A 16,347-nucleotide genomic window follows, 5' to 3' on the forward strand; every position below is an offset into this window, starting at 1 on the left:
GCGCAGGTATGGTCAGGTAGTAAGACAGGGGTGTCCAACTCTGGCGCCCCAGATGTTCATGGACTACAATTCCCATCAGTCCAGAGTTGGACACCTCTGCAGCGAGAGGTCAAGTAGTCTAGGAGTTCAAGAAGGCAGGCAGGCTAGAAAAAGAGGCTCAAGGTGTGAGCAGGTGTATGCTTCCTCAGGAAGCACACTCATTGCACGCCGACAGAGCCAAGTCCAAGACAGGGTTTATATAGGGTCAATGGTGTAGTGCCCACGGAGGGGGGGGGGAGGGCGCGACGCCCCAGGTGGAGCAGCAGTGGAGGCATGGCCGGGCTGTGGAGATGGCGTGGCGGGGGCATATTTTGGGGTGGGCAACAGCGTGGCAGGGGCACAGGGCGTACGTGCACACCAGGTGCAATTTCCCCTCGCTCCGCCTCTACAGAAGATGCCCTTGCTAACGCCAGGATCCTGCAAAGACTCGATACTCCTCTGATGTTGCTGTTTATGGCTTGCACAGCCTTTTGCCCAGTGGTGGGATCCAAACCTTTTAGTAACAGGTTCCCTCGCCAGCCCCTACCCCTCAGCAAAGGGGGCAGAGGCGTACCCAGGCAAACCTGAGCCCTGGGCAAAAACTGAGTTGGATGCCCCCCCCCCCCATGGGCAGCCACCCCACCACGACCCCAAAAATTTTTTTGCACCAGGTCATTTCTAAATCATCATCACATGATAGAAAATGCCCCAACTCACAAATCTGAACACAGCAAGGGTGAAACACACAGGTTCTTTGATAGAGACTGGTGAGATAAAAGGTACGAAAGAACATAAGAACAAGCCAGCTGGATCAGACCAGAGTCCATCTAGTCCAGCTCTCTGCTACTCGCAGTGGCCCACCAGGTGCCTTCGGGAGCTCACATGCAGGAGGTGAAAGCAATGGCCTTCTGCTGCTGCTGCTGCTGCTGCTCCCGATCACCTGGTCTGTTAAGGCATTTGCAATCTCAGATCAAGGAGGATCAAGATTGGTAGCCATAGATCGACTTCTCCTCCATCAATCTGTCCAAGCCCCTTTTAAAGCTATCCAGGTTAGTGGCCATCACCACCTCCTGTGGCAGCATATTCCAAACACCAATCACACGTTGCGTGAAGAAGTGTTTCCTTTTATTAGTCCTAATTCTTCCCCCCAGCATTTTCAATGAATGCCCCCTGGTTCTAGTATTGTGAGAAAGAGAGAAAAATTTCTCTCTGTCCACATTTTCTACCCCATGCATAATTTTATAGACTTCAATCCTATCCCCCCTCAGACGTCTCCTCTCCAAACTAAAGAGTCCCAAACGCTGCAGCCTCTCCTCATAGGGAAGGTGCTCCAGTCCCTCAATCATCCTCGTTGCCCTTCTCTGCACTTTTTCTATCTCCTCAATATCCTTTTTGAGATGCGGCGACCAGAACTGGACACAGTACTCCAAGTGCGGTCGCACCACTGCTTTATATAAGGGCATGACAATCTTTGCAGTTTTATTATCAATTCCTTTCCTAATGATCCCCATTAGGATGAGAATCCATGAATTGCAGTACCTGAAAGGGATTAACCCAGTTCAGGGAGTTACATTATTAGTCGCAATTGCTATATGGAAGCTTCACGTTCAAAGGCAGGATGCCTCTCGGGGAGGTGAGGGCGGGGAGACGGAAAAGCGGACCCAATTAGCAACCCCCTCTCGGCACACACAAATAATTAGTAACCCCCTCTCGGGAACTGGTGAGAACCTGCTGGATCCCACCTCTGCTTTTGCCACGTCAGGCTGCAATGCAGGCCCTTCTCCTTTTATTACTGAGCTGATGCCTTTGCCTTCTTCGTGCAGCTGGCTCATCGCTTAGCTCGTCTGAAGGCTCTCACAGCTGCGCCACCTCTGGCTGGGAAGGGCTTGGCTCTGTTACTCTCAACTCCTCTTGAGGAGTCGCCTTCGGGTCTACGGTGTTGTCCGGTTTTGCATCTGATTCCTCATCTCTTAAGGGCTGTGTCATGACGCCGCCGTTCCCTTTCCTGGATCTTTTCCGTCTTCCTTGGGTCACACCCAGGGCTCAAAGAGGATTGCAAGGAGTGAGTCAATGCAATCGATGGGATGAGGCACTCAGTGAGAAACGCAACTGGGATTTGGGTTGCAGAACCAACCAGAAGCCTAAAAAACGGAACTGAAGCCAAGCAGCAGCGTTGGCGTGACACGTAAAACGATGCACGATTACAAAACAGGATCCTGCTCACAGCAAACTGTACACAGCCCTTAATCCTTCGTGCAAGGAACTTCAAGCACTGTGTAGCTGCACCCGCTGATGTCATTCTTGGCCAACCACACATTTTGAAGGATCTGCAAAGCCTCTGGCTTCTATCAGCTGTCGGCTGGTTCTCTTTTTTTGGCAAGGCACGCAGCTTTTTGCAGAGCGCAAAGAGAACAGCCCCGAGGGACCGAAGTGAGCGCCTACCTTACAGGGTTCTCGTATGGCTCTCCACTTCACACTGGCTTTTACATTTATTCTTTTTCTGCATTATGGGGAAAACAGTATCCACAGCAGCTTGACAAGCTAGAACAGGGGTAGGGAACCTGCGGCTCGAGAGCCGCATGCGGCTCTTCTGCCCTTGCACTACGGCTCCACGAGCTGAGACGCCGCCCCCATCCTTGCCCACCCTGCAGGCAGCAGGGCGGGCGCACCAACTGTCCGTGGTCGGCTGGGCCGCGCCGTGGGCTTCCCCTCTCGCCCGCCCCATTGGAGCGGGGCGGGCGCTTTCCCGGCAGCTGGCAAGACCAAGCCACCGACTTCATCCTTGCCTGCCCTGCAGGCAGCAGGGCAGGCGCATCCATGCGCTTCTCAGAATGAGTGGAATAAAAGGTTAAAAAAACCCAATATATACAGTGTTATCTTTATTTTAAATGTCAAAACTTATTTGCAGCTCCAAGTGTTTTCTTTTCCCGTGGAAAACGGGTCCAAATGGCTCTTTGAGTGTTAAAGGTTCCCTACCCCTGAGCTAGAACTAGCCCTGACCAGCTAGATCTTTTTTTTTAAATTTTTTTATTTCCAACCAAAGATTACTAATATATACATCAATAATCAAGCTGTTACACAACATTAATATGTAACAGTTTAACAATCCTTACTAAATATAGATTATTATCTAATATTAAAACTTTACATATTGCTATTCAATACACAAATATTTACCCCCCCCCAAAAAAAAATCCTGTTTACTATATCCACTACTATTTGCTATCTATAACAATTCGTAAACCTTCTGTAATACACCAGCAAGACAACTATCAGCAGACTAAGACGAGTTCAATGTCCCCCATATTACACTAGATGAGTAGTATCCCCCACCGCTTTGTTTCCTCCTGTAACATTGGTCACCCAGAAAGTCATTTTTAGCTATTTATCACTTCGAGAACAATTGGTGCCATTCATCCATTCCTTCCTGTATTCATTTTTACACTTAATATAATGTTCAGTACGTAATATAGTGATGTTTGATAGATCTTGTCAGAGTTCAGAAGCTAAACATTCCCTTCTCACTGGACACAGTGTGTACCACCAAGGAAGTCCCGGGCAGCAAGCATGGCCAATTGGCCATGCTGGCAGGGACTGATGGGAATCGTAGTCCACGAATATCTGGAGAGCCGCAGGTTGCAGACCCCTGCTGCAAGGGATGGAGCGTCCATCCATACCAGCTACGTTCATTCCTAGATGGAAACTTCACACCTTGGATGGGGTGTGATCTGAGGGAGAACTGACGCTCAAAAGCGCATACCCCCAAATCTTGTTCGTCTCTGGACTCGTATCTAGTGTTCCACTGTAGACCAACATGGCTACCCGCCGAAAGTGCGCTCTGAGAGACTCCCAAAGGGCTTTAGAGCATCAGTTTCCCCTCCTGCCTTTTACCCTCAACTCTGAGGCCCCTCCTGAGGTAGGCTAGGCTGAGAAAGTGTGGTTGTAGTAGAGTCATTTTAGGAACTGCCGTGGCAAACGGCGGAATTTGAACCCAGGCCCTACCTCATGGATGCTAAACTCTGTTTCAGATGAAGATGTTAGTGCGGTCAGTTGAGTTGCAGCAGCTGTGAAAATTGTACGCTTCCGTGTTAGAATACAGCGAATGTGAGCATTATCATTCATTTTTACACACCACTGATGTCAAAACCATTATTTTGTGCATTATTGAACAAGGCCAATGGGACATCCTACAGGCATGGTGCCACCAGTAGATTGTTACTGACCGCAGCATCTGGAAGAGGTGGCCCACGACCATTCAGAAAAAGAAGAAGACTTGGATTTATATCCCCCCTTTCTCTTCTGTAAGGAGACTCAAAGGGCTTACAGTCTCCTTTCCCTCCACCCCCAACATCAAACACCCTGTGAGGTGGGTGGGGCTGAGAGAGCTCCGAAGAACTGTGACTAGCCCAAGGTCACCCAGCTTCACCAAGTTCACGAGATAAACCTCCACAGCTCAAGTGGCAGAGCGGGGAATCAAACCCGGTTCTCCAGATTAGAGTGCACCTGCTCTTTACCACTACACCACGCTGGCTCTCTTGAGGGCCCCAAACCGTTTCTCTTTCTCAGCGCTCTCGACATTCAGCTCTTCGTATTTGGTCCTAATTGTGCTGATTTTTTATTTTTATTTTTTGCAATTTACAAATAATTTCCCCCCACATTATTGAGGGATTTCAGGGGTAACAGCAAAGACATTTTGCTTCACTTCTCCAAGGCAGTGAATTCCACTGACGAACAGCCCTGACTGTCAGGAAGTTCTTAGGCGGAATCTCCTTTCCTGAACTTTGAATCCATTACTCCTAGTCCTAGTCTCGGAGGCAGCAGAAAACAAGCTTGCTCCCTCTTCAACACGGCATCCCTTCAAATATTTAAACATGGCTATCATGTCTAGCCCACCTATGAAGTTAATGTGCTACGTCCAAAACAATATAAGATTCACAAACACGCGTGGCACATGGGCGCTGGCCCAAGCAATTTGTATTACCTGTTAGTTTCTTGTAAAGTATGCCAAATTGTTGGCTATTAGACTTATCAAACTATTATATCTTCGTAACACATATATATCTCCACTTTAAATCCAATTCATGCCACAATTTATTACAAGACAACCTTTATTACAAGACAACCAGTGCTATCAGTCACAGACCAGTCACAGACCAGGAAAGGGATTTGGGCGTCTTAGTTGATAGTTCCATGGGAATGTCAACTCAGTGCATGGCAGCTGTGAAAAAGGCAAACTCTATGCTGGGGATCATTAGGAAAGGAATTGAGAATAAAACTGCAAAGATTGTCTTGCCCTTATATAAAGCCGTGGTGCGACCGCACTTGGAGTCCTGTGTCCAGTTCTGGTCGCCGCATCTCAAAAAGGATATTGAGGAGATAGAAAAAGTGCAGAGAAGGGCAACGAGGATGATTGAGGGACTGGAGCACCTTCCCTATGAGGAGAGGCTGCAGCGTTTGGGACTCTTTAGTTTGGAGAGGAGACGTCTGAGGGGGGATAGGATTGAAGTCTATACAATTATGCATGGGGTAGAAAATGTTGACAGAAATTTTTCTCTCTTTCTCACAATACTAGAACCAGGGGGCATCCATTGAAAATGCTGGGGGGAAGAATTAGGACTAATAAAAGGAAACACTTCTTCACGCAACGTGTGATTGGTGTTTGGAATATGCTGCCACAGGAGGTGGTGATGGCCACCAACCTGGATAGCTTTGAAAGGGGCTTGGACAGATTTATGGAGGAGAAGTCGATTTATGGCTCCCAATCTTGATCCTCTTTGATCTGAGATTGCAAATGCCTTAGCAGACCAGGTGATCGGGAGCAGCAGCCGCAGAAGGCCATTGCTTTCACATCCTGCCTGTGAGCTCCCAAAGGCACCTGGTGGGCCACTGCGAGTAGCAGAGAGCTGGACTAGATGGACTCTGGTCTGATCCAGCTGGCTTGTTCTTATGTTCTTATGTTCTCTCAAGTCCATAATCATGTATTTGTTAAACCAACAATGTCCATAGTCTTGTAAATATTATTGCGTCAATGTCACCCGTTGTGACTGTAATACAAGTTAATGACAATTAATGAAAATCCTGAATTGGTGGCTTGAATTACTTACAAATACTGTCCCAATTCAAGGGCAGTCACATTTCTCATCATTTTCAATTGTATATATTTCAATCCACTCCGTTGTACTTCAACTCCTGGAGGGCTATACATGGGAGCAGAATGGGGCAGAGACTTCAAAAATCGGTGACATAGTGACATCTTGATGCTCTGATACTGCACTACGCTCTAGGACAGTGGTGGCGAACCTTTGGCACTCCAGATGTTCATGGACTACAGTTCCCATCAGCCCCTGCCAGCATGGCCAAGCAGGGGCTGATGGGAATTGTATCCATGAACTTCTGGAGTGCCATGGGTTCGCTACCATGGCTCTAGGATTTTCCACTGCTTCTATGGTTTTTACCATGGAGATCTGGGGAAATCCTTAAAGCGTCACGCACCCAAAGAGTGGCACGCTATCAGGTCAAAGGGAAACCCGTAATCTCTTCACCCCTGTCACAAGACGAGAGAAAAGAGCTGTTCAGTGCTGATTCATGCCAGCATGTTCGCGCGCGCAAGACTGCAGCCTCAAGGCTGACTCAGCGCAACTATTACAAACATCCACATTTCTCATTCCTACATCACAAAGCATGTTTACTGTTTACGGCCACAGGCTGTCACTATTTACTGCCAAAAAGCAATACATGCCCCGTGAGATTGTTCATACATTTGGCAGAGGCGCAAAAATCCGGTGGTATGTTATTTCTCCGTCCTCTGCAGCAGCTTCTTTTTTCAAAACAGGAGTCATAGAGTCGGATGGCACACTAGAGGCCATCTAGTCCAGCCTGCAGCTCTATGCAAGATCAGACTCGAGCCTGCCTGGAGTTTTTGTCCAGCCGCTGCTTGAAGACTGCCAGTGAGCGGGAGTTCGGCACCTCCCTAGGTAGCCAATTCCATTACTGAGTTAGCCTTATTGAAAATTCCCCCTTCCCCAATATCCAGCTAGTACCTTTCCGTCTGTAATTTATACCCATTATTGCAAATTCTACCCTCTGCTGCCAACAGGAATTGGACTCCAAGGCAGAGACTGCGGGAAAGAAGAAGAAGAGTTTGGATTTATATCCCCCCTTTCTCTCCTGCAGGAGACTCAAAGGGGCTTACAATCTCCTTGCCCTCCCCTCTCACAACAAACACCCTGTGGTGGGTGGGGCTGAGAGGAAACTCAGGAAGTTGTAATGACTAGCCCAAAGGTCACTTGGCTGGCGTGTGTGGGAGTGCACAGGCTAATCTGAATTCCCCAGATAAGCCTCCACAGCTCAGGCGGCAGAGCGGGGAATCAAACCCGGTTCCTCCAGATCAGAGTGCACCTGCTCTTAGCCACTACGCCACTGCTGCTCCTACTACGCCACTGCTGCTCCTCTGTTTAGTGAAAGGGGTCTGTTCACCCCGTCTCCCGCTCACAACGGCCAACCTCAAACTTCTTTTGATCCTGCAGGGTAAATCACAGAATCTTAGAGGTGGAAGAGACCCCCAAGGGCCATCCAGTCCAACCCCCTGCCATGCAGGAACACACAATCAAAGCACTCCCGACATATGTTCACCCAGCCTCTGTTTAAAAACTCCACCACTCTCCGAGGCAGTGAATTCCACTGACCAACAGCCCTGGTGGTCAGGGAGTTCTTAGGTGGAATCTCCTTTCCTGAACTTTGAATCCATTATTCTCAGTCCTAGTCTCTGAGGCCGCAGAAAACAAGCTTGCTCCCTCTTCCAGCATTCCTTCAAATATTTAAATATAGACATCACGTTTCCCCCTTAACCTTCTCTTCACCAAACTAAACATCCCCAGCTCCCTAAGTATCTCCTCGTAGGGCATGGAATTCAGACCTTTGACCAATTTGGTTGCCCTCGTCTGAACCCATTCCAGCTTGTCAATATCCTTCTTGGATTGCGGTGCCCAGAACTGCCCACAATATTCCAGGTGAGGTCTAACCAATGCAGATTAGAGAGGTACTACCCTGTTTCCCCGAAAATAAGACATCCCCGGAGAATAAGACGTAGTAGAGGTTTTGCTGAAGTGCGAAATATAAGGCATCTCCCGAAAGTAAGACATAGCAAAGTTTTTGTTTGGAAGCATGCCCGACGAACAGAACACAGAAAAATAAGACATCCCCTGAAAATAAGACATAGCGCATCTTTGGGAGCAAAACTTAATATAAGACACTGTCTTATTTTCGGGGAAACACGGTATTACATCCCTCGATCTTGATACTATACTCCTAATATGAGCTTTCTTCGTTTTCCACAATAAAAGGGCTTGGAGGGTTAACTTGGCATGGGGAAATGATGGGAAAGGGTTAAGTCCCGGGGAGAAACACATCTTGCCACAGCATGTCTCTGAAGAGCAAAAGCTATCAGCCCATGGCCACGCAGCCTGGGAAACCCACAACAGCCATTTAAGGAACGCCTCTTGTTCATTCGAACGCATGCAAGTGAACGGGAAAAGACACCCACAACTCTGCACGGTTGCTGATGAAACTCAGAAGAGCCTGGCTGGATTTGGCTAAGGGTGTGTGAGGAGGGTGGTTCAGTGGAAGAACACGTGCTCGGCGTGCACAAGATCACAGGTTTGATGCTTGGCCTCCCCAGCTGAAAAGTTCAGGTAGGGGATGATATGAAATTCTTCCATTTCAGACCCTGGAGGGTGGCTGCCCGTAAGGGTGTAGCGCGCACACACCTCCTTCCGTTGCGATTATACGGCTTCTGAATGGGGCAGCTGCATCTTATAAATCCTTAACCAGCCCTTCTTCTAAGTGACTCAAGTAGGGGAAGAGGTATTTTATAAGAACATAAGAACAAGCCAGCTGGATCAGACCAGAGTCCATCTAGTCCAGCTCTCTCTGCTGCTAGCAGTGTAGCCCACCAGGTGCCTTTTGGGAGCTCACCTGCCAGGATGGGAAAGCAATGGCTCTTCTGCTGCTGCTGCTCACGAGCACCTACCTGGTCTGTTAAGGCATTTCTGCAATCTCAGATCAAGAGGATCAAGATTGGAGAGCCATAAATCGACTTCTCCTCCATAAATCTGTCCAAGCTCCCCTTTTAAAGCTATCCAGGTTAGTGGGCCATCACCCACCTCCGTTGGCGTAGCATCTTCTGAAGAGCACCAATCTGCCGTTGCGTGGAAGAAGTGTTTCCCTTTTATTAGTCGAATTCTTCCCCCAGCATTTTCGGGATGGATGCCCCTGGTTCCTAGTATTGTGAGAAAGAGAGAGACATTTCTCTCTGTCCAGCACATTTTCTACCCCATGCATAATTTTATAGACTTCAATCATATCCCCCCTCAGACGTATACTCCATCTCCAAACTAAAAAAAAAGTCCCAAACGCATGCAGCCCCTCTCCTCTCGCTAGGGAAGGTGCTCCAGTCCCTCAATCATCCTTGTTGCCCTTTCTCTGCACTTTTTCTGGTAATGTCTCTTCAATATCCTTTTTTTGAGATATTAGTGACTCAGAACTGAACACCAGTACTCAAAGTCGCGGTCGCATCTCGCGACTTTATAAAGGGCATGACAATCTTTGCAGGGGTTTTTTATGATCAACTCGCTTTCCTAATTATCCCAGCATACAGTTTGCCTTTTTTCAAGCAGCTGCTATGCATTGAGTTATTCGACATTCCCCATGGAACTATCAACTAAGGCATTTCCCAAATCCCTTTCACTCTGGTCTCCCTCCCACCTCTTCCTGGTTTCCCCCACCAGTTTTAGCCTGGCCAGCAACCCATGCCGAGAGTAGGCTGCTAGCTCAGAGAGAGCATAACTCGTCTGTGGCGAGGTCACTTACCCTGCAAGTTTGAGGGAACCTTAGCAAGGACGGGCGTTTAACTTCGGGTCTCTCCAGGTCTCATCCACCACTACCCCAACCTGGCTAATGTTTTAGCCAGGCAGCAACCCTGCGAGGTAGGCTATGCTTAAAGAGTCTTTGAGGGTCACACTGCAAGTTTGAGGGGCAAGCACACATTTGAACTTGGTTCTCCCAAGGTCTTGTCCAGCTCTACCCAATCCTGGCTAATATTTCAGCCTAATATGCAACCCTGCGAGGTAGGCTATGCTTAAAGAGAAAGCAACTAGTGTATGAGGGTCACACCACAAGTTTGAGGGGCAAGCACACATTTGAACTTGGTTCTCCCAAGGTCTTGTCCAGCTCTACCCAATCCTGGCTAATATTTCAGCCTAATATGCCACAACCCTCACTTGAGGTAAGGCTAATGCCACTTAAAAAAAAAAAAAAAAGAAAGAGAAAGCAACTAGTGTATGAGGGTCACACCACAAGTTTGAGGGGCAAGCACACTTTTGAACTCGGTTCTCCCAAGGTCTTATCCAGCTCTCCCCAATCCTGGCTAACCCTTGCAGGGTAATAATGCCTACTTTCTTGAATGTCATCCCCACTAAATAGAAACAAGAAAGGCTAAGCAGGATTGTTCAGGACGGTTCTGATAACCTTCAGGGATCTGGCTTTCCCAAGCAGGCTAAACCAGCACTCATCTTGTGGCAGGGAGTTCCATAGGTTAAGGACGAATTCCGCAAAAGAAAAGCAATTTCCCCCCTGCCCACGTGACTGCCGTTGGACAATCCCCAAAAGTAGTGTTTTGAGACTCTGCTCACACTATGCAGAGTCCCATAACCGTTTATCAACCCCTTAAAGTGGTTTCAATCTCAAAAGCGCCCCCCGCCCCAATTCCCTAGCCTGCCTCCTGGAGCAGCACTTCCAGCCCCCCGATTTTTACGGATGCAACCCCCATTCAGACGTTAGCTTTAAACCGCTGGCCGCAGCCCAACGCACGGGGTTTGGGGAACAACTTTCGCCGCCCGAGCGACTCCAGCCCCCCCCCCGCCCCCACACACACACACACGCGCCGCGCCCCCCCGCCAGCAGCCCACCCGCTGGACACGCGTCTCCCGCGTTCACACGTGCGAGCGCAGCCTCCGCAGCCTCCACGCGCACTCACCTCTGCCGGAGCCTCCCTGCCCTGCCCCAGTCCGGGGGGGAGTCCGGGCGTTTTGCAGTGGCGGGCGGGCCCGGGAAACCCCTCGCCCTCGCCGCGCCGGGGAAGGGGGCCGACCGGGGACGGGAAGAGGGAGCCACGTGGGCGGCGAGGCGGCGGTAGCCCAATAACCCTCTTCCGCTTACTTACTTGCCTGCTCCAGAAGGGGTGCTGGCTCAGGGAAGGGAAATTCCGGGGGGTGGGCCCCATCAATCATTTCTGGGGGGGTGGGGGTGGGGGGAGGACATCAGTCATTTCTCCTGTCCATCAATCATTTCTCCAGTCCAGGCAGCCCCCCAACCAGACCATTTTCAGGGGGGAGGGGGGAGGAGTCCATTGGGGGCCAGCCCATCATGATTTATTTTCTTTTATTATTTGTGCATTGCTCTTTATGTGGCTGCTTTGGGCTTTAGACGAAAGCAGGGCTCTCCGACCTCCAGATGTGCGCGGCAGATGTTCACAGCAAGGGCTGATGAGACGCACGGTCCCGGAACATCTGGAGGGCCATAGGTTAGAGACCCGTGGGATAAAGCAATCTAATTAAATAGCAGGAGGGATCTCATGAGCAATGTGAAAAAGGCAAACTCTATGCTGGGGATAATCAGGAAAGGAATTGATAATAAAACTGCAAGGATTGTCATGCCCTTATATAAGCCGATGATGCGAGCTGCACTTTGGAAGTCCTGTGTCCGAGTTCCTGGTCACCACATCACTCAAAGGATATTGAAGAGATATTGAAGAGAAGTGCAGAGGAGCGAAGCAGGCCTGAACGAGGATGGGGACTAGGACTGAACACCTTCCTTATGAGGAAAGGCTGCAGCGTTTAAGAAGGCGTTTGGGACTCTTTAGTTTGGGAGAGAAGAGGCGTCTGAGGGGATATGATTGGAAGTCTATGCACTTATGCATGGGGTAGAAAATGCTGACAGAGATGAAATTTCTCTCTCTTTCTCCCACAATACACACTAGAAACTAGGGGGGCATTCATTGGAAATGCTTTGGGAAACGAATTAGGACTAATAAAGGGAAACTACTTCTTCGCGAACTAGCGATGTGATTGGTGTTTGGAATATGCTGCCACAGGAGGTGTGATGACCTTTGGCCACTAACTGGGATAGCAATTTAAAAGGGCTTTAGCCAGACGGCGGGAGGAGAAGTCGAACTATGGCTACCAATCTTGATCCCTTCTTTGATTCGAGATTGCAAATGCCTTAACAGTCGGGTGCTGGAGCATACGGGGCAGCACAAGCCGTTGCTTTCACATCCCACATGCTTGAACTCCCCAGTAAGAACGACTGGTGAAGACCCACTCGCGGTAGCAAAGAGCTGAACTAGAATGAACAATTACTGGTCTGATCCAGCTGGCTTGTTCTTATGTTCTTATGTTCTTAATGCAGTAGATCTAGGATTTCACAAATTAGAAAAATGCAAAGAAAAAAGTGTTTTGGGACATTCCTATCCCCCCCCCCCAATTTGGCACCTGAAATAAATAAATAATATTTTCCCCCCACTTTATTTGTAGCTTATTATTTATTTGCCGGTTTTGTACTGGAGACTCAAGGTGTAGACACTGTATGAAGCCACACACAACTGAATAGCTTGTCACATATCTGGTCATTGTAACATATCTGGTCAATGACTGTAAATAAAGTCTTCTTCTTCAACTGAATAGCGTGAGGGATCTAGTAAGCAATGCAATAGGCATGGGATTACACAAAAATGAGAAAAAGTACCCAAACTTACTCCCCCAGACATTCTATGACCCCCCCCCCATCCCAACCCTGGCTTTTAAGCCCAGCTTATTGCTGATTCTGTTCTAGCCAGCTGCATAATTCACAGTTGGAAGATTTATATGCAGTGGAACCCCAGTTTTCATTGCCTTCGGTTTTCATCGGTTTTGGTTTTCATCGCATTTTTTTTCAGTGCTGGTAAAAATTTGTCCCTCAGGGTTTTCATTGATTTGCAGTAAGGATGCAGGGTTTGTGAAGAAAGAAAAATCACCGGACCACAAGAGTTGTTGCAGGCCATGTCTGCAACTTGTTTAACTCGACAATGCCTTTGCCCCATTTCAGAACCAAATCTTAAAGAGGCGTCCAGAAACAGACCTCTTTGGACAGCTTTCTGGTCGCGACATTGGTCCACTGGCCTGAAGCTGTGGTCCTAGATGTTATTGTTCCTGTTTTCAGCATTAAACACTAAGCTATGTTTATTCACCCAAATATGTGTTTTGGTATGTGTTTTTGGAGTGCCTGGAGCGAGTTAATTGTTTTTTACATTGATTCCCTATGGAAAAGTTTTACTTTCGGTTTTCATCCCGATTCTTTTTTGGATGGATTATCAACGAAAACTGAGGTTCCACTGTACTTCAACTCTGTCGCTCTTTTTTTAACGGAGAAGAGCCAGTTTGCATTTATATCCCCCCTTTCTCTCCTGTAAGAAGAGTGACTCAAAGGGACTTACAATCCCCTTTTTCTTCTCCTCCACAACAAACACCCTGTGAGGTGGGGTGGGGCATAGAGAGCTCCAAAGAACTGAGACTAGCCCAAGGTCACCCAGCTGGCATGCATTGGAGTGCACAATCTAATCTGGCTCAGCAGATAAAGAAGCCTCACACAGCTCAAAATTGAAGCGAGGCTGAGCTGGGAATCAAAACCCAGTTCTCCAGATTAAGAGTGCACCTGCTCTTAATCTCGCTACACCACGCTTTGGCTCGGCAGTAGCACACACTTCCCTCTAAGATACACCTCTGAAGATGCCAGCCACAGACGCAAGTGAAGCATTACGGACAAGATCTACTACCGAAACGCGACCACACAACAACCAGTTGAGCTCTGGCCGTGAAAGCCTTCTTAATAATACATCCAGGATTCTCCATCTTCAAAGGGTTTTTTGTGTGTGGTAGCTCAACATCAAAAAAACATCTGGGTTAGCAGGGGACAAATCTAGAGTCCAGTGGGCACCTTTAAGACCAGCAAAGTTATATTTTTGGTGTGAGTTTCCATGTACATGAAAGCACACGAAGGTGTGGAATGCACAAGAGAAAGTTGTTTATACCCAAAATAAAACTGTTCACAAGCTTATAAATACACACACACACACCTTGCTTTTGAATCAGAAGAAGAAGAAGAAGAGTTTGGATTTATATCCCCCCTTCTCTCCTGCGGGGAGACTCAAAGGGGAAACTTACATATCTTCCTTTGCCCCTTCCTCACGAAAGCAAACACCCCAAGTAGAGTGGGTGGGGGCTGAAAGAGCTCCGAGAAGTAATGACTGACTAGCCCAAGGTCACCCAGCTGGCGCTGCGGTGGGAGTGCACAGGCCAATCTGACGATTCCCCCAGATAAGCACCTCCACAGCTCGAAGGCTGACAGAAGCGGGGAATCAAACCAGTTCCCTCCAGATTAGATACACGAGGGCTTTCAGCTTCTCCTATGCCACTATCCTCCTCCTAAGCCACTGCCGAAGACCACGAGGAGCTCCAACACAGCCAATGCGCCCTGAATCTTTCTTCTAGTTGGCGAGAAGTTAGGAGAATGCTTGTGGACACGATTTGACTTTGCATTAGCTCAGCCAATAGTTGGAAAGTACAGGGCGATCCGCTGAGGAACACGCAGAAACTTAATTTCTTAGAAGTAATTTCCCCCCAATCGTTAGCATAGGAAGTACATTTCTGAAGAGTTATCCTTTTTGAGAAATGAGGAAAAGAAATTCCCGTCACCAAGCAGAAATTCAAAACAGAGCTTGAAAGCCGAAAGACTTCCTTTTTAATGAAGTGGCTAGGGAAATATGAAAATATGTGGCATTTTTAAAAACCGAGTCATAATTTTTTCAAATACCGCACAGTCATGATACTTTGGACCAGGTCTTCCAAGATGACGTCAAAATGCAGAACGAGCCTTGAAGCATAGCAGACTTGAAACCCTGGCGTTGGCAACATCAAAAGAGAATCCATTGTTTAAGCCTAGTAAAATCCTTATGCCTTTCTCATGAGCTAAGAAGGTTCAAAAAAGCATGTGGTGACCTATTTATTATTATTATTATTGAAACAAAACAGTTATACACAGCAAACAAGATCAATATGCTGGATTTTGTATTACATCACACGTCGGGACACTTCCTGCAAGCGTACAGGACTACAGTAGTGATCCCTGGAAGGCCGTAGCATAATCGTGCAGAGCCGAGGAGCAGGGAATTGACCTTTTGCAGCTGAGCATATGGTGATTTTGTCCGAAGCGCCCGATTGCTGGAGGTGCGTTCAAGATCTTTAGGCACTGCACCCAGTGTGCCAATCTCACCACTGGGACCACTCTTTACTGGGTTTGTGCCAGAGTCTTTGTAGTTCAATCCTTAAATCCTCGTATCGTGTAAGTTTTTCCAGTTGCTTCTCATCAATCCTTCTGTCACCAGGAAATTATTATTATTATTATTATTATTATTATTATTATTATTATTATTATTATTATTATTATTATTATTATTATTATTATATTGATACAAAAACAGTTTTACACAGCAAATAAGATCAATATGCTGGATTTTGTATTATATCACACGTCGGACACTTCCCAAGCATCTAGGACTGGGTGATGTATCGACAAATAATGTGTGCAGAGCCGAGTAGTGTGGCCTTTTGCAGCTGACATATGGTGATGATGATGATGGTGATGATGATGAATCTATGTATGTATATCTCTGTGTATATGTGTATGTGTGAGTATGTATATGTATATATGTGTATATATTTTTTAAAGATATTATCATGCATTTACACCTATATTTTCGCATTGTATTTATGTACCAGAATCTTAAACCACTATTCCTGATGGAACTATGACTCGCAAATGTTAAGTACATTGTTTATAATTAATGTGGCAGATCATATTCTGTTGTTACTGGAACCGCTGTCTGACAATGAATATGTATTCCCAAATGATAAAATAAAAATGATTCATTTAAAAAAACAAGCACGTGGCGTTAATTGGGAATGAGAATTTTATCTCTTCAAGGTCACTGGGCTTGTTAGAGGGATGGCGTTATCTTCATTAATTTCAACCCGCTGGAAACAATTTGGAGAATTTGGAGGGAAGGGGTATGCTTATTCATAGCCTAGCCCTAGAACATTTTGGTCAAAGTGTGCCCTGGTTGGTTAATCAACGATTACCTGTCATGTCCAGTTAAAACAATAAATTAGTTCAATCAGTATTAATAAGTACTTTCCTCTCTTGTTCTTGTGCTCCTACCCTTCACTCTGCCAGAAGTTCTAG

General features: G+C 47.3%; 1 protein-coding gene across 1 annotated transcript in view; it reads right to left on the minus strand.

Annotated features, from left to right (window-relative positions):
- TNFRSF6B (TNF receptor superfamily member 6b) overlaps positions 1-11,162 on the minus strand; it is a 28,892-nt gene extending 17,730 nt beyond the window's left edge. Inside the window, exon 1 of the mRNA XM_048495812.1 lies at positions 11,051-11,162. The gene's annotated coding sequence lies outside the window, so the exon portion shown is untranslated. The remainder of the gene's footprint in view (positions 1-11,050) is intronic.
- Between the last annotated feature and the right edge of the window lie 5,185 nt (positions 11,163-16,347).

Source organism: Sphaerodactylus townsendi, linkage group LG05 (genome assembly GCF_021028975.2).
Source record: "Sphaerodactylus townsendi isolate TG3544 linkage group LG05, MPM_Stown_v2.3, whole genome shotgun sequence".
Classification (NCBI taxonomy): domain Eukaryota; kingdom Metazoa; phylum Chordata; class Lepidosauria; order Squamata; family Sphaerodactylidae; genus Sphaerodactylus; species Sphaerodactylus townsendi.